Genomic DNA, 19203 nt, shown 5'->3' with positions numbered 1-19203 from the left:
ATCCTCCCCCCCTGTTGTATTCATTAAACCCACTGACATATCTCGTTAGTGGATGGTGATGTATATTGAATGGTTGGGTGGCATTGTTTTAAGTGTCCACCTTCTCCAAGGTAGGGTCCATATTCCGTTTTATTTCCAGGATAGAGGGGAATGTAATATGCATATTGGCCACTATGTTACATCTCCCAAGCACTGCAATCCGGGGTTTGGAGCGCATTTGCGTTCCACCTCATGTGCCCCCCCCCCCCCTTGTTTTTTGTTCTAGGTACCCGTCAAGATCTATCAGACTGTATCCGCTCTGTGGAGTCTTCATATGAGACTGGTATCTCTTTCTTTATTGTGGGGCATATAAGAGCCCACTCAGTCTGGTAAAAGGGCATTTGTCCGCTCCCAAATAGAGGCAGCACACTTTATTGTTGTACTCAGTGTGGAGATCTGTTTGTATATATGTTTGATTATCTGTGTCCTTTTCGTGATCTATATGTCTATGGATGTATTGGTTACCTACAAGCATCTAGTTTGTTCAGCCTTTTCACTGACCCCCTGAGGAACCCAGTGTTTTGGGGGGAAACGCGTCGGGGTGCTAGGAGTGCTAGGACCCATTGAGGGCCAGTTAGGGTGTTATAGCCCAGGCACGAGGACAAAGAGTCCCCACCATTAGGGGTCATCTCTGGGCTGAGGTATATCATAGGGTGATCTTTAGGGAAAGATCTCCTCACCCTACTGTGATATTATATCTGGTTGTTTGTTATATGTAGTCGTGCATCTATATGTAGGGGATTGCGTATTAGATATTTGTATTGTTGGATGAACTGATCAGTTATCATTATCTATACTATAGGGTAAAGGTTTTTTAACCAATTATAATAAAGTATATTGTTTTTAAGCGTTTTGTATTTTGCTGGAATTGGATTTAGATTTTTAGACTCGCCTATCAGTTGATAAGATATAGGCATAGGCTTGTTTTCGGAGCATAAAGATTGGACTTTGGAGCAATGGAAGAAGGTCATGTGGTCTGATGAGTCCATATTCACCATGTTCCAGAGTAATGGGAGCATCAGGGTAAGAAGAGAGGCAGATGAAGTGATGCACCCATCATGCCTAGTACTTACTGTACAAGTCTGTGGGGGCAGTGCTATGAACTGGGGTTGCTGCAATTGGTCAGGTCTAGGTTCAGCAACAGTATGTGCTCCAAGAATGAGGTCAGCTGACTACCTGAACATACTGAATGACCAAGTTATTCCATCAATGGATTTTTTCTTCCCTGATGGCACGGGCATATTCCAAGATGACAATGGCAGGATTCATCTGGCTCAAATTGTGAAAGAGTGGTTCAGGGAGCATGAGACATCATTTTCACACATGGATTGGCCACCACAGAGTCTAGACCTTAACCCCATTGATAATCTTTGCGATGTGCTAGAGAGGACGCAGTATAGAGGCAACAACAAATTCTTTGGATCAAACAGTTCAGTGATTTATTCACACATTAGGCAAGTGACAAAACAAACAGTCATATTCAAGCAAAAAGTCACCTTGCGGTGTTGGTGGTAATTCACACCATGCGACAATTCTACCTCAAAGAGTCCTTGCTGATAGCAGCACCAAACTGTTTTCACGCCAAACAGGTAGCAAGCCTTCATCCAGACACAAGGCTCCCAGACCCTAACACAGAGACTCAGCTGCTGAGCCCAGGTGCCTATTTAAGGACAGCCAGGTACTGCTAAAACCAGGACCGGCACTTAAACTCCGGTTCGGTATCTGACCTGAACTGGCTGGAAACCAGCCCAGCAGCACATGTTGGGAGGAAAATACCTGCCTTCCTAGACAAAACCCCTCGCTGTGTCACATACCACACCCCCTTTTTCAACCCTGAGGGGGTGAACACACGCCAGACAGTGTACCCGGGACAGGGCATCCGCGTTTCCCTGTAACTGGCCTGCCCTGTGTTCCATCGAAAACTTTACGTTTTGTAAGGACAGAAACCATCGGGTGACCCGGACATTTCTGTCCTTGGCCTGGCTCATCCATTTGACAGGGAAGTGGTCAGTCACCAGGCGGAACTTTCTCCCCAACAAATAATAGCGGAGAGACTCGAGTGGCCACTTGATGGCCAGGCACTTTATCTCCACTATACTATACCTGGTCTAGGCTGGGGTGAGCTGAGGAAGACAATGGGATGCTCCTCCCCGTTGACTTCCTGAGACAGTACAGCACCGAGGCCTACTTCGGAGTGACTTTATTTGCCTAGTGGTAACAGGTCAGGGACAATTCCGTATTGCCTCTATTGTGTTCACTTGGGATTTGATGACTCCGCGCCCAATGACATACCCCAGGTACTTAGTCTCTTCTAACCCTATCGCACTATCAATACTATAGGGCTGGCCCACTTACTTTGTGACTCCTCAATGACCTCTAGCTGCAACATTAGCTGCACCTCCTCTGTTATGGCTTGTCGCCGAGCCTCGGGAACCCGGTATTGTTTTAATCTGACTTTTGCCTGAGGCTCAGTGACAATGTCATGCTGGATTATGGAAGTGCATTCAGGGAGGTCCGAAAAAACATCCGTGTTCCGACTAACGAACTCCCTGGCCTCCTGAGTCTCTTTAGAGGAGAGGTTGTCAGCAATTGTTACTGTGGCAACCGCCTCTCTTGCATCAGACAGAGGGGCCAGTACCTCTTCTCCTAGAAAACCCGGCCGTGGGCTGTCTTCTGTACAGGTTTCCCTATCTTTCCACGGTCTGAGTAATTGCACATGGTAAACCTGCTCTTGCTTCCGCTGCCCTGGCTGGTGTACCTTGTAGTTTACATCTCCAATTTTCTTGAGTATCTCGCACCTAGCCAGGAACTTACTGACCACGGTCAGCACCAGAACCACAACCTGATCACCCGGGTTAAAAGATCCGGACCCGAGCCTGCCAATTATAGACCCTACTCTGGGCTCGCTGAGATGCCTCCATATACTCCCTAACAAGAGGCAACACTGCCTCTATCCAATCTTGCATCTGGGTAACGTACTCAATGACACTTTTATGTGGAGTGGGTTGTTGTTCCCATGCCTCTTTGGCCACATCCAAGAGACTGCCATATAGCAGTTTGAAAGGCGAGAACCCAGTAGAGGCCTGGGGTACCTCTCGCACTGCAAACATGAGATAGGGCAGAAGGAGGTCCCAGTCCTTCCCATCTTTAGACACTACCTTTTTCAACATATTTTTTAATGTTGGTTAAACTGTTCTACCAGACCATCCATTTACCATCCACAACGTACAGAAGTTGCTTTATGTGCAGCAACTTACAGAGTTCCCTCATCACCTTAGACATATAAGTGGTCCCTTGGTCGGTCAGAACCTCTTTAAGTAGTCCTACTTGGGAAAACATCTCCATTAACTCCTTAGCTATGAGTTTGGCCGAGGTATGTCGCAGTGGCACCACCTCCGGGTACCGAGTGGCCTAGTCTAGAATGACTAAGATGTGTTGATGCTCTCTGGCGGAATTCGGTACTAGGCCTATGAGGTCCATAGCTATTCGGTCAAACGGTACTTCGATAATCGGGAGGCTAGGGGGCTAGTTATCTGGCAGGTCGGGCAAGACTTACAAAACTCTTCCACTTCTTTGAATATACTGGGCCAGTAAAACCGCTGTAGAATACGATCCCGAGTTTTCTGCAACCCAAGGTGACCCCCGAGAACGTGTTGGTGGGCTAGATCTAACACAAGCTTGCAATAAGCCTTAGGAACCACTAACTGTTCAATAGGTTCACCCCGTAGTTGGTTTACCCGATACAACATATCTTGATGAACCACAAAACTGGGAAACACTAACTCTGCCCCAGGTTGTTGTGGTTAGTGATGGACGAACATCGGCCGGGATGATTCGTGAACGCGATCGTGCGAACGCGATCAAATGTTTGCGAACCACAAGTTCGCAGCGGGCCCCATTCACTTTAATGGCAGGCGAACCTGAAAAACCTTCAGGTCATATTTGCAGCCACCAAATACTTACTAGAAGTGCACAAATAGTCCCACAACATGGACAGTGACATACTAGAGGTGGATCAATGACAAAAATTGGGCCATTTTTATGCATCTTAAAGGGAAATTCTTAAAATTGTGCCCTGCTGGAGCCTAGAAAAGTTTTAATTTAGGCCAAGGGAGTACCGGCCCTAAAAATTAGGCATTCACCTGACATAAAACAAATTGTGATTATGTGGCTCTAGGTACATTATGCGGTCACTGAATAACAATTTTACTGTAGCCCACTGGAGTACAGGCTCCAAACATTAGGCATTCACCGTAAAGAAAAGATCAAGTGATTATGTGGCTGGAGGTATATTAGTCATTGGATATTTTAACTGCAGACCAGTACAAATACATGTCAAATACATATGTTTAAAAAAACTTAAAATATAAAATTGGATTAAAAATCCCCCCTCTTGAATAAACCCCAAATGATAATAGGTGAAATATGATAACACGTGGTCGTCACAGGTGTTGAATTCCACCGAGGCCTTAACAATAAGGCATTCACTGTACAAAAAAGATCAAGTGATTATGTGGCTGGAGGTAAATTAGGCGGTCATTGGATATCAATTTTACTGCAGGCCAGGGGAGTACAGGCCCCAAACATTAGGCATTCACCGGACAGAAAAGATCAAGTGATTATGTGGCTGTAAGACACTCTCCTGTTTCGCGGTCCACTGGGGCCCCCAGGAATTCTCGTAGCGGGTCAGGTCACGGCATGTACCTGTGGAATCTTCGGTTCAGACTATTTTGTGGGCGGACGCGGTTCCGTCGTCCGTGCCGATGCGATCGCGTATCTATGCTGGGCAGCTTGAGCGTCCGCGTGCACGTTTGAGAGGAGGTTCGCAAAGGGTTACGTGGCCGAACGTACGAGCATCTTATTCGCTACGCCAGCCGCTGACAGGGAATATACCTGTACATTAACTCTAGTAGATTAGAGGGCAGGCATTGGTTAAGTGATCAATAACCAGCCAAGGCCGCACAGGTGTCAGGGATTAGGATAATCATATGGCCTATGAAGAATAGACACATGACACTCTGTGATTGGCTAGCAGGTGTTTAAGAGCTGATCTCCCTGGCTGGTCAGTGCCCACTGTTGTTTTGACAACCCTGGTTTATGTTGCTTTTCTCATTCATCCAGACTAACTTTGCATGACCTCTGATTTCCTCAATCCATCTCTAGAGACTGCCTGTAGGAAACTTCTATGCGGAACAGTTTGTCTCATGTTGGACCTCGGATCAGACACTGGAAATGTCTCGTCCCTAGGTACTACGTTACACTGACTATTTCTGTGCATATAAACTTTGGCCTGGTCTGGTTGTCCCTTGTGAGTTTTCCTGCACAAGTTATTATTTGGATTGATTACTAGCATATGATTTGTGGTCTGAACTGTACTGCCGTCATTTAATAAATCCACCATTGTTTAAACTCTGTCTGGTTGTTTGGGGTTCTGCACCATTACAGAACAGTGGGCCCCAACTTCCAATTATCATGGATCGTATGCAGTAGCAATTAGTGGAATTGACCAGAGCAGCCAATCTCTTGGTCCAACAGAGGATGAACATCTCTGCTTTAAATATCAACAAGATCCATGCACAACTGGCAACAGTCGGGGACGAGCTTAAACTCCTCCTTCAGGGAGTTCAGGGTTTGCCTGACCTGACTCCAGCAGAACCCCGAGTGGAACCCAAAATACCGCTACCTCAGTTTTTTTCAGGAAATAGGCAGGAGTTTCTCAACTTCCGTGATTCCTGCTATTTATATTTTGAATTACGTCCTGCATCTTCGGGGAATACCAAACTGGCATTGTTATGTCCCTATTGAGGAAGAATCCGCAACGTTCGGCCTTTAATCTCCCGGCGGGAGATCCCGCGTTTGTATCAGTAGAGACCTTCTTTCATGCCATGAGTGTATTATATGATGATCCGGACCGCATTCGTACTGCTGAGACACAGCTGGAACATCTCCAAAAAGGACGACGCCTAGCGGAGGAATTTGCTGCAGAGTTCCGTCGCTGGGCCACTTTTACCTACTAGGGAGGATGCCGCTCTCCTGCTCTGGTTCCAGTTGGGACTATCTGACCCTGTCAGAGACTTGTTATTATCTCTACCATCCCCACCATCACTAGATGTGGCAATCCAGCAGGCAATCGACACTAATCATCGAATTCGGGAGCGTAGTCTGGAGCGGGCTTCTCGCCCAGCCTCATCCAGTCCTTCTCCAAAACCCATTAAAACCGGCTGAGCAGCCCAGGGAACTGGGGTCCTCTCGTCTTACCCCTACAAGGAGAGCTCGTCGCCAAAATGAGGGTCTTTGCCTATATTGTGAAGGAGTTGGTCACCAGCTAAAGAGATGCCCATTACTCTTGCCGGGAAACGACAAAGCCAAGTGGGAATTGAGGAGAACCCACCAGGTGCTATATTGCCTCCTCCTAAAAGAATTCGGCTTCTCATACCAATTTCTATTGAATGGCAAGTGAAGGACCATTCTTTTTCTGCCTTACTTGACTCAGGAGCTGCCAGAAAATATATCAACTCTTCCCTGGTTCGGCAGTTACACATTTCAGTCGTTAAGCCGGAAGCAGCCATTTTTGTCACTGGTGTGGACAGGTCTCCCCATCAAGAAGGCCGGTCATTGTGGATGACACCCGGGATGCAGGTAACGGTGGGGGCTGGTCACCAGGAGGTCTTAAACCTTTTAACCCTGGACATGCCATCCACTCCTGTGATTTTGGGTCTCCCCTGGTTGAGACATCATAATCCAGTAGTAGACTAGCGCTCTGGACAAATTTGCCAGTGGAGTTCTGATTGCCTCACTAGGTCACTAGGTGCATTTGTCCGGAGTTGCCACTGGCATCCACGGAAGTTCTGAGAGTGTTACCTAAATATTATCATCACTTCCAGGACATGTTCAGCCCACAAGGTGCTGATGTGTTACCTCCTCATAGGCAATATGATTGTCCTATTGATTTGTTGCCAGGTACCATGCCACCTAGAGGACATATGTATAATCTCACTGGGCCTGAGAGTCAGGAACAGCGGGGTTATATAAAAGAGAACCTCGATAAGGGTTTCATTTGACCATTTACTTCCCCCGAAGGACCGGGATTCTTCTTCATGGGGAAGAAAGACAGCAGATTGAGACCCTGTATCGATTTCCGCAGCCTCAATCGAATTATGGTGAAGAATCTGTATCCTCTTCCACTTTTTGAGGACTTATTCTCTCAGGTGGCGGGAGCCCGAGTCTTCACCAAACTCGATTTGCGTGGTGCATCTAATTTGGTATGCATTCGTAAGGGTGACGAATAGAAGACTGCATTTAACACCAGGGACGGGCATTATGAGTATCTCGTAATGCCTTTCGGTCTCTGTAATGCCCCTGCGGTCTTCCAGGAGTTCATTAATGATGTCCTCCGGGATTTCTTGGGTAGATTCGTGGTCGTCTATTTAGATGATATACTAATCTACTCATCGGACCCGCAGACTCACCAGGATCATATGTGTCAGGTTTTCCAGAAGCTGAGGGAGAATCGCCTATACACCAAACTCGAGAAGTGCCTGTTTGAGTTGAGAGAATTGCCCTTCCTAGGGTATATTGTCTCTGAACGCGGTTTGGCCATGGATCCATCCAAGCTCTCAGCTGTTCTGGATTGGCCTCCGCCTAAGGACCTGAAGGGATTACAGCGCTTCTTAGGTTTCGCCAACTTCTTCCGCAAATTTATTACAAACTTTTCTGTGGTGGTAGTGCCCCTCAAGAACCTCAATAAGAAGGGGGCGAACCCATCTAAGTGGACGAGAGAGGCTGGCGAAGCCTTTGAGAAGCTGAAGAATGCCTTCTGCTCCGCTCAAATCCTCATTCATCCAGACACTTCTCAACCTTTTTTCCTCGAGGTTGACGCCTCTGAGGTTGGTGTGGGGGCAGTTCTCTCCCAGAATTCTGGAAATCCTGAAAAGCTTCATCCTTGTGCCTTTTTCTCTCGGAAACTCTCACCAGCCAAATGTAATTATGACATTGGCAATAGAGAGCTTCTGGGAGTTAAGTTGGCCTTTCAAGAGTGGAGACATTGGCTAGAGGGTGCGGAACATCCCATTATGGTTTACACCGACCACAAAGACCTCAAATACATTAAAGGTGCCAAGAAGTTAAATTCTCGTCAACCTCGTTAGGCATTATTTTTAATTCGTTTTAATTTCCAGTTAACTTACAAAACGGGACCCAAAAATGTCAAACAGATGCCCTCTCCCGTTGTTTCCCAGAGGTTATTTCGGTATTTGACTCTGAGCCTCAGCCCATTATTCCTGCGAGGTGCTTTGTAGCCACTTTGAACACCCCAGATATAATGGAGGATTTGTCTTCTCTTCTTCTGCCTTTGCAGGCAGAGAGCCCTCCTAATAAACCTGAAGGTCAGCTGTTTCTGCCTGTAAACTTCAGGCTCAGAGTCATACAACAGTTACATGATTCTAAGTCAGCCGGGCATCTGGGGATAAAAAAGATCATATCCCTTTGTAAACGCCATGTCTGGTGGCCTAACATGTTTTTTTATATCAAAGCCTACATTCAGGCATGTAGTATTTGTGCTCGATGTAAACCGGCTCGGTCCGCTCCCTCTGGTACTTTGTTTCCGCTGCCTATTCCTTCGGCCCCATGGACCCACGTATCCATGGACTTCATAACAGATCTGCCTAGGTCTTCCGGTTTACGGAAATTTGTGTAGTGGTGGACCATTTTAGTAACATGGCCCATTTTACACCACTACCCGGATTGCCATAGGCTGGAGAGCTGGCAGATCTCTTTGTCAAACATGTCTTTCAATTACTTGGGTCGCCGGAGGATATTATTTCAGATAGAGGAGTCCAGTTTATCTCCCGGTTTTGGCATTCTTTCTGCTCTTGGTTGGGGATTAGGCTGTCATTTTTATCTGGTTTTCACCCAGAGACCAACAGGCAGACAGATAGAACGAACCAGACTCTGGAACAATATCTCTGGTGTTTCGTATCAGACTGCCAGGAGGAATGGGCAGCTCACCTCCCCTTTGTGGAGGTGGCTTATATTAACTCCAAACATGCCTCTACCAAGATGTCTCCGTTCAGGTGCATGGGGGGCAGAAATCCAAGACTCTCCTCTCTGGAAGGGGCCTCTATTGACTCTTCGGTGGCGGACCAATGGTTCCAGGAAAGGCAACCCATTTGGTTGTTGGCGCAGCGGAATCTTCGTAATGCGGTGGGGCAACAGAAAAGGTTTGCTGAACTTCATCGCACTGCGGAGCAAGAGTTTAAGGTAGGAGATCTAGGGTGGGTCTCTACACGGAACATTCCCTTGCACCAACCGTCTGCCAAACTGGGGCCTATATTCATTGGTCCATATCCGGTGACACAGAACATCAATCGGGTGGCTTACAAGGTTGCTCTTCCTCCATCGATTCGAGGAGTGAACACCTTTCATGTTTCACTGCTAAAATCGGCAGCCGAGTCAGCTCCCTTCATTCAAACTCCATCTCCGGTGGAGGTTCAAGGGGAGCCTGAATTCGAGGTTAATAAGATTTTGGACTCCCATTTTGTCCAGAGGTCCCTCCAGTATTTAGTGGACTGGAAAGGATTTGGTCCAGAGGAGAGATGTTGGGTACCTGCCCGCCAGGTTCATGCGGATGAATTAGTTACAGCTTTCCACCGTGAGAATACGGGGAAAGCCCATTTGGAGTCTTCTGAGCCACCTCCTCGAGGGGGGTAATGTAAGACACTCTCCTGTTTCGCGGTCCACTGGTGCCCCCAGGAATTCTCGTAGGGATCCGCCTGTGGTGGACCCCATTGGTGTAGCGGGACAGGTCATTTATGTGCCTGCGGAATCTTCGGTTCTGACTCCTTTGCGGGCCTCTTGAGCGTCTGCGTGCACGCTTGAGAGGAGGTTCGCAAAGGGTTACGCGGCCGAACGTACGCACATCTTATTCGCTACGCTGGTCGCTGATGGGGAATATACCTGTACATAAACTCTAGTAGATTAGAGGGCAGGCATGGGTTAAGTAATCAATGACCAGCCAAGGACGCACAATTGTCAAGGATTAGGATAATCATATGGCCTATGAAAAATAGACACATGGCACTCTGTGATTGGCTAGCAGGTGTTTAAGAGGTGATCTCCCTGGCTGGTCAGTGCCCACTGTTGTTTTGACAACCTTGGTGTATGTTGCTGTTCACATTCTTTCAGACTACCTGTGCATGACCTCTGACTTCCTCAATACATCTCTAGAGACTGCCTGTGGGAAACTTCTATGAGGAACAGTTTGTCTCGTGTTGGACCTCGGATCGGACACTGGAAATGTCTCGTCCCTAGGTACTACGTTACACTGACTATTTCTGTGCATATGAGCTTTGGCCTGGTCTGGCTGTCCCTTGTGAGTTTTCCTGCACAAGATATTATTTGGATTGATTACCTGCATATGATTTCTGGTCTGGACTGTACTGCTGTCCACTATTGTTTAAACTCTGTCTGGTTGTTTGGGGTTATGCACCATTACAGAGGCTAGAGGTATATTAGACGGTCATTGGATAACAATTTTACTGCAGGCCTGTGGAGTACAGGGCCCAAACATTAGGTATTCACCGTACAGAAAAGAACAAGTGATTATGTGGCTGGAGGTACATTAGGTGGTCACGTATAACAATTTTACTGTTGGCCAGTTAGATTACAGGCCCCAAAGATTATGCATTCATCGTACAGAAAAGATCAAGTGATTATGTGGCTGGAGGTATATTAGACAGTCAGTGGATATCAATTTTACTGCAGGCCAGTGGAGTAAAGGCCCCAAACATTAGGCATTCACCAGACAGAAAAGGCCTTTTATGCCGTTGTATTTACATAAGACAGGGACCATTCTTTGTTCTGAGTGGTGGCTTGAGTGGCATGAGGAAATTTATTTAAACGTGGTCGTCACAGGTGTTGAATTCCTCTGAGATCCATGCCTCATTCATTTTTAGAAATGTGAGTTAGTCCACACTGTCATGAGCTAGGCGAGTGCACTTATCGGTTACGATCCCCCCTGCTGCACTGAACGTCCTTTCGGACAGCACACTCGACGAGTGGCAAGCCAAGAGTTCCATGGCAAATTGTGCCGCCACTGGCCACAGGTCAAGCCTGCACACCCAGTAGTCCAGGGGTTCCTTGCTTCTCAGAGCATCTACATCGGCCGTTAACCCGATGTAGTCGGACACCTGTCGGTCTAGGCGTTCCCTGAGGCTGGATCCGGAGAGTGGCTGTCGATGGGTTGGCTGCAAGAATGATCTCATATCCGAAGTGACCAACACATCTTCAAACCGCCCTCTTCTTGCATGCGCTGTAGGATTGATAATCGCAACTGTTTCTCTGTGGGTGGAAATTCCTCTGCCCAGCACGCAACAGCAGAATGCAGCATCTCTAGCAGCAAGGCCTGAAAATGCTGCATTCTGACAGCCCTCTGTGATGCTGGTAACATGTCCACCATTTTGTGTTTGTACCAGGGGTCTAAGTACGTTGCCACCCAGTACTGGTCCTTGCCCTTTATGCTTTTTATACAGGGGTCCCTCTTCAAACACTGGAGCATGAAGGCCCCCATTTGCACAACATTGGAAGCGGTGGAGTGCCCTGGCTCCTCCTCATCACCCAGGAGAATGTCGTCCTCGGTCTCCCGCCCCCATCTACGGACAACACCAGGGATCCCCGAAAAGTTTAAAGCCTTCTCTTATTGCTCCTCCTCCTCCCCCCAGGCACCATCCTTCTCTGACTCCTCTTCAGACTCCTGCTGACTTGTCTCAGATGGAGATAATCCCCCTGGGAATTCATTCAGCATTGCATCTTCCTCATCTTCCAGCTCCTGCTTCTTGACGGCTTGATCCATGACATGACGCGAGGCACGTGTCACGAGGCACGTAAGGCACTATGTCACTGATGGCACCCTGGCTGTGACTGACCAGTTTAGGGATCTCATCAAAAGGCCGCAGAAGTCACTATTGCGGTGAAAAGAAACCAAGCTCCCCAGAACCTGTCCTGCTGCAGAGTTCGTACAGGTAGTCGTTACTGGCACAGTGCAGCTGGAGCAGCCTATCAAGCATATACAAGGTGGAGTTGCATCGCATCGGGCTGTCACAAATCAGGTGGTGTCGCCGCTAAACGCCAGCAAGGCGAGCCATGGCCGTGTAAGATCTTCTAAAATGGCCAGAGATTTTCCTGGCCTGCCGCAAGACATCCTGGACCCCAAGGTATTTGGCAATGAATCGCTGCATGACTAAGTTCAGGACTTGTGCTATGCATAACACGTGGGTCATTTTGCCCTGATTCAGCGCCCTCAGCAGATTGGCACCGTTGTCGCACACGACTTTACCAACTGTCAAATTGAGCGGGGTTAGCCACTGATCAGCCTGTGACCGCAGAGCTGAAATCAGTGCAGGACCGATGTGGCTCTTGGCTTCCAGTAACAACAGCCACAGCACAGCATGGAAATGTCTTACCTGGCACATCGAATAGGTTCTGGGGAGCTTGGGGGGTGCAGCTGAAGAGGCGGTAGCAGTGGAAATAGAGGAGTCAGCCGAGGAGGAGACGGAGGATGGAGTAGGAGGAGGACAAGAAGAGGCAGGCCTGCATGCAATCCGTGGCAGTAACACCAAATCCACACGGGTGCCATGGGTTACATGCTTGACAGCCTACACGGTTCACCAAGTGGGCAGTACAAGTTATGTACCTTCCCTGCCCGAGTTTGCTAGACCATGTGACTGTGGTCAGATATATCTTGGCACTGACACAATGAGCCAGAGGTAGATTCACTGGCCGCTACGTGGCCATATAGCTCTGGGATGCCCTTCTGGGAGAAATATTTCCTTCCGGGGACCTTCCATTGTGGTGTGCGAATGGCCACAAATTTTCTTAAGTTCTCTGAGTCCACCAGTTTATATGGCAGTAGTTGGCGGGCTAGCAGTTCCGACAAGCCAGCAGGCATCCGTTGGGCAAGAGGGTTATCCGGCGTTATCATTTTTTTACGTTCGAACAATTGGGCCACGGAAGCCTACGGAAGCCTGCCAGATGAATGCGACGATGGCAAGATGAAAGGTGGAGTGGAGGACAAATGGGAGGAGAGAGGAGAAGGAGAAGAGCCAGGACGTGAAGCGCCAGGAGTGTGGCTTTGTGGGTTCTGACGGTGTTGCTCCCACTGGTCTCAGTGATGGGAGGCCATGTGTCTTCTTAAGACGGTCATCTCTAGGTGAGTGTTGGGCTTACCGTGACTTATGCGTTGACAGTACAGGCTGCAGATGGCAACACTATTGTCAGCAGCTGACACATTAAAAAAAATCCCACACTGCGGAGCCATGTGACGGCATCCTGGGAGCACCAAATGTGACCGTGCATGGTGGATGGCTCGCTCCAGATACATTTGCAGTCTGCTTTTTGCCTCCTGTGCACTGCGAGTTCTGCCTGCTTCTCCTCCTTCTACCTCCCCTTATTAACCCCTGATCACCCCCTGTCATTGATCACCCCCCTGTAAGGCTCCATTCAGGAGTCCGTATGTGTTTTGCGGATCCGCAAAACACGGACACCGCGGATCCGCAAAACACGGACACGGCAATGTGCTTTCCGCATTTTGCGGATCTGCACATTGACAGAACTATATAGAAAATGCCTTTTCTTGTCCGCAATTGCGGACAAGAATAGGACATGTTCTATAGGCTCTACAAAAAATGCAGTGTTCGCCCGATCAGGCCTGATCTTGTGCGCACACTTGCATTCAGTCCGCCCCACCGCAGTGACAGAATTTTTTTTTTCTGATCACTGCAAAAACACTGTAAAATCGCTGCGGCGCTATAAAGATCACTTTTGAGGGGCATGGCGAGTTCATAGAAGATTTTCTTTTTTTTGGCACAAGTTAGCGATTTTTTCTTACAAAGTCTCATATTCCACTAACTTGTGACAAAAAAAAAAAAAATCTCACATGAACTCACCATACCCCTCACGGAATCCAAATGCGTAAATTTTTTTTTACATTTATATTCCAGACTTCTTCTCACGCTTTAGGGCCCCTAAAATGCCAGGGCAGTATAAATACCCCACATGTGACCCCATTTTATGAAAGAAGACACCCCAAGGTATTTCATGAGGGGCATGGCGAGTTCATGTAAAAAAAAAATATTTGTCACAAGTTAGTGGAATATGAGACTTTGTAAGAGAAAAAAAAAAAAACATTTTCCGCTAACTTCTGCCCCAAAAAATATATTCTAGGAACTCGCCATGCCCCTCACGGGATACCTTGGGGTGTCTTCTTTCCAAAATGGGGTCACTTGTGGGGTATTTATACTGCCCTGGCATTTTAGGGGACTTAAAGCATGAGAAGTAGTTTGGAATCCAAATGCGTAAAAAATGCCCTGTGAAATCGTAAAGCTTCTCATTGGAATTTGGGCCCCTTTGCGCACCTAGGCTGCAAAAAGTGTCACACATGTGGTATCGCCGTACTCAGGAGAAGTAGGGCAATGTGTTTTGGGGTGTATTTTTACATATACCCATACTGTGTGAGATAAATATCTCTGTAAAAGACAACTTTTCCCATTTTTTTTATACAAAGTTGTCATTTTTTAGAGATATTTCTCTCACCCAGCATGGGTATATGTAAAAATGTGCGTAACTCAGGAGAAGTAGGGTAATGTGTTTTGGGGTGTATTTTTACATATACCCATGCTGGGTGAGAGAAATATCTCTGTAAAATGACAACTTTGGAAAAAAATGGGAAAAGTTGTCTTTTACAGAGATATTTATCTCACACAGTATGGGTATATGTAAAAATAAACCCCAAAACACATTGCTCTACTTTTCCTGAGTACAGCGATACCACATGTGTGACACTTTTTTGCAGCCTAGGTGCGCAAAGGGGCCCAAATTCGAATGAGAATCTTTACGATTTCACAGGGCATTTTTTACGCATTTGGATTCCAAACTACTTCTCACGCTTTAGGTCCCCTAAAATGCCAGGGCAGTATAAATACCCCACAAGTGACCCCATTTTGGAAAGAAGACACCCCAAGGTATTCGTGAGGGGTATGGTGAGTTCATGTAAAATTTTATTTTGTGTCACAAGTTAGTGGAATATGAGACTTTGTAAGAAAAAAAGAAATAAATAAATAAATCATTTTCCACTAACTTGTGACAAAAAAAAAAACTTCCATGAACTCACTATGCCTATCAGCGAATACCTTAGGGAGTCTACTTTCCGAAATGGGGTCATTTGTGGGGTGTTTCTACTGTCTGGGCATTGTAGAACCTCAGGAAACATGACAGGTGCTCAGAAAGTCAGAGTGCGTAAATTCACATTTTTGCACCATAGTTTGTAAACGCTATAACTTTTACCCAAACCAATAAATATACACTTATTGCATTTTTTTTTTTTATCAAAGACATGTAGAACAATAAATTGAGAGAAAAATGTATATAGAAATTTGATATATTTTAAAAAAATTACAACAGAAAGTGAAAAATATCCTTTTTTTGCAAAAACTTCGGTCAATTTCGATTAATATCAAAAAAAGTAAAAATGCCAGCAGCAATGAAATACCGCCAAATGAAAGCTCTATTAGTGAGAAGAAAAGGAGGTAAAATTCATTTGGGTGGTAAGTTGTATGACCGAGCAATAAACTGTGAAAGTAGTGTAGTGCAGAATTGTAAAAAGTGGTCTGGTCATTAAGGGGGTTTAAGCTAGGGGAGCTGAGGTGGTTAAAAAGTGAGTTTTGGCAATTTTCTTAAAAATTTTAAGAATTGCTTCTAAACTTCTAAGCCTTCTAACATTCTAAAAAAATAAAATGACATTTCCAAAATGATGCCAACATAAAGTAGACATATGGGGAATGTTAAGTAATACATTTTATGAGGCATCACTTTCTGTTTTAAAAGCAGAGAAATGGAAATTTAGAAAATTGCGAATTTCTCAAAATTTTTGGTAAATTTGGGATTTTTTCATAAATAAAGATGAAATATATTGACTCAAATTTATGACTATCATGAAGTACAATGTGTCACGAGAAAACAATCTCTGAATGACTTGGATAAGTAAAGGCGTTCCAAAGTTATTACCACATAAAGTGAGATATATCAGTTTTGCAAAATTAGGCCTGGTCAGGAAGGGGGCAAATGGCCCAGATGGGAAGTGGCTAACATCGAGGCCTTCTGCAATTTCGCTGATAAAGATATTAAACAATATGGGTCCCAGAACAGATCCCTGAGGTACCCCACTGGTAACAAGACCATAGTCTGAATATACTCCATTGACTACAACCCTCTGCTGTCTGTCCCTCAGCCACTGCCTAATCCATTCAACAATATGGGAGTCCAAGCTCAAAGACTGCAATTTATTGATAAGCCTTCTATGTGGGACAGTATCAAAAGCCTTACTAAAGTCTAGATAAGCGATGTCTACTGCACCTCCTCCATCTATTATTTTAGTCACCCAATCAAAAAAAATCTATAAGATTACATAGTAACATAGTACATAAGGCGAAAAAAGACATTTTGTCTATCCAGTTCGGCCTGCAAGTTGATCCAGAGGAAGGCAAAATTATATATATTTATACATATTAATTAGATCTCCCCTCAGTCGTCTTTTTTCTAAAGTGGATAACCCTAATTTTGATAATCTTTCAGAGTACTGAAGTTGCCCCATTCCAGTTATTACTTTAGTTGCCCTCCTCTGGACCCTCTCCAGCTGTGCTATGTCTGCCTTGTTTACAGGAGCCCAGAACTGTACACAGTTCTCCATGTGTGGTCTGACTAGCAATTTGTAAAGTGGTAGGACTATGTTCTTATCACAGGCATCTATGCCCCTTTTGATGCAGCCCATTATCTTATTGGCCTTGGCAGCAGCTGCCTGACACTGTTTTTTGCAGCTTAGTTTGCTGTTTATTAAAATTCCTAGATCCTTTTCCATGTTAGTGTTACCGAGTGTTTTACCATTTAGTATGTACAGGTGACTTGCATTATTCCTTCCCATGTGCATAACTTTACATTTGTCAGTGTTATCTGCCCAAGCCTCCAATCTATCCAGATCCCTCTGTTGTAGTATACTGTCGTCTTCAGTGTTAATTACTTTACACAGTTTAGTGTCACCGGCAAAAATTGATACTTTACTATTAGTTTGACATGATCTCCCTGAAGTAAACCCATGCTGTTTTTCATCTTTCAATCCATGGGATTTTAGATGTTCCACAATCCTCTCCTTAAGTATGGTTTCCATTAATTTCCCCACTATTAATGTCAGGCTTGCTGGCCTATAGTTGCCCGATTCCTCCCTACTACCTTTCTTGTAAATGGGCACAACATTTGCTAATTTCCAATCTTTTGGGATGACTCCTTTCGCCAGTGATTGGTTAAATAAATCTGTTAATGGTTTTGCTAGTTCACCGCTAAGCTCTTTTAATAGCTTTGTGTGTATTCCATCAGGCCCCTGTGACTTATTTCTCTTCATTTTAGACAGCTGACTTCGAACCTTTTCCTCTGTAAAGACACATGCATCAAAAGATTAATTAGTATTCCTCCCTAACTGAGGTCCTTTTACTTCATTTTCCTTTGTAAAAACTGAACAGAAGTATTCATTGAGGCAGTCAGCTAGTTCTTTATCTTCTTCCATATACCTTTCTTGTTTTGTTTTTAATTTGGTAATTCCTTGTTTTAGTTACCTTTTTTCATTTATGTATCTGAAGAATGTCTTATCACCTTTTTTTACTGACTGAGCTAATTTCTCTTCTGCCTGTGCTTTAGAAGCTTTTAGAACTTGCCTTGCCTCTCTCTGCCTGATCTTATACATTTCCCTGTCATCCGCTTTTTTTTTTTTTTTATAATTACTAAATGCTTTTTTTTGTGTTTAATGATTTTGGCCACTTCTGCTGAGTACCACAGTGGTCTCTTCCTTTTTTTGCTTTTACTGACAAGCCTAATGCAATTATCTGTTACCTTCAATAGTGCCACTTTTAAGTAGTCCCATTTCTCCTGGACTCCATTGAAACTGTTCCAATCTGATAGGGACTCGTATACCTCTAATCTAATTTTAGAAAAGTCATTTTTTCTAAAATCTAAAACTTTTGTTTTTGTGTGGTGTGACTCACTGTACTTGTAGTAAACCACACTGCCTTGTGATCACTAGATCCCAAGCTTTCCCCTACAGTAATATCAGATACCAAATTCCCATTTGTGAATACTAAATCTAAAATGGCCTCCTTCCTGGTTGGCTCCTCAACTACTTGCTGTAGAGATAATCCCAGTAGGGAATTTAGAATATCTGTACTCCTGGCAGAACTAGCTATTTTGGTTTTCCAGTGTACATCAGGAAGATTAAAGTCTCCCATAATGATAACTTCCCCTTTCAATGTCATTTTAGCTATTTCCTCAACTAGTAGATCATCTAATTCTTTGACTTGGCCAGGTGGTCTATATATCACACCAACACGAGTTACCTTATGATTATCAAGCTGCAACGTAACCCAAACAACTGACTCTAAATTGGTCTCACTAACTTGTATTAAATTAGATTTTACGCTATCTTTCACATACAGGGCCACGGCTCCCCCTTTATATCCCAGTCATTACTCCCATTGAACCATGTCTCAGTAACAGCCACCAAAATCCATATTCTCAGATGCCATTATAGACTCAAGTTCATTGATCTTATTCCCTAAACTGCGAGCATTTGTAGACAAGACTCTGAACTTTTCATTTCTTAACCTATGTGCTACTGGCATCTTCTGGCATTGTTCCGGGGGGCAGTCGGACTGCTGGATTATCACTCTTTTGCCCCCTTTCCTAGTTTAAATGCTCCTTAGCAAATGCTTTGAACTGTTTACTGAGGACATTTGTTACCTTGAGAGAAAGATGCAAACCATCTTTCTTGTACAGTTCTTTTCCATTCCAAGGAGAGCTACATGAGACACAAACCCAAACCCTTGGATCAGACACTATTCAACAAGGCATACATTGAATTCCTTAATGCACATCTGCCTGTCATGCTGAAGATTATGCACAGGCAAAACTGCAGAGAATAAAACAGTCGATGCAACCTCCCATATACCATTACCAAGTGTGTGAAAAGCTTCCTTCACTTTTGAAACCTCATTGCAAGCCAGATCATTTGTCCCAAGATGGACAATAACATCCACCTCCCTTTCCTGCTTTTCTTGCCTAACAATATTAAGG

This window comes from Bufo bufo, chromosome 2, assembly GCF_905171765.1.
Source record: "Bufo bufo chromosome 2, aBufBuf1.1, whole genome shotgun sequence".
In the NCBI taxonomy this organism is placed as follows: Eukaryota; Metazoa; Chordata; class Amphibia; order Anura; family Bufonidae; genus Bufo; species Bufo bufo.
Note: the sequence above shows the minus strand (reverse complement) of the source record.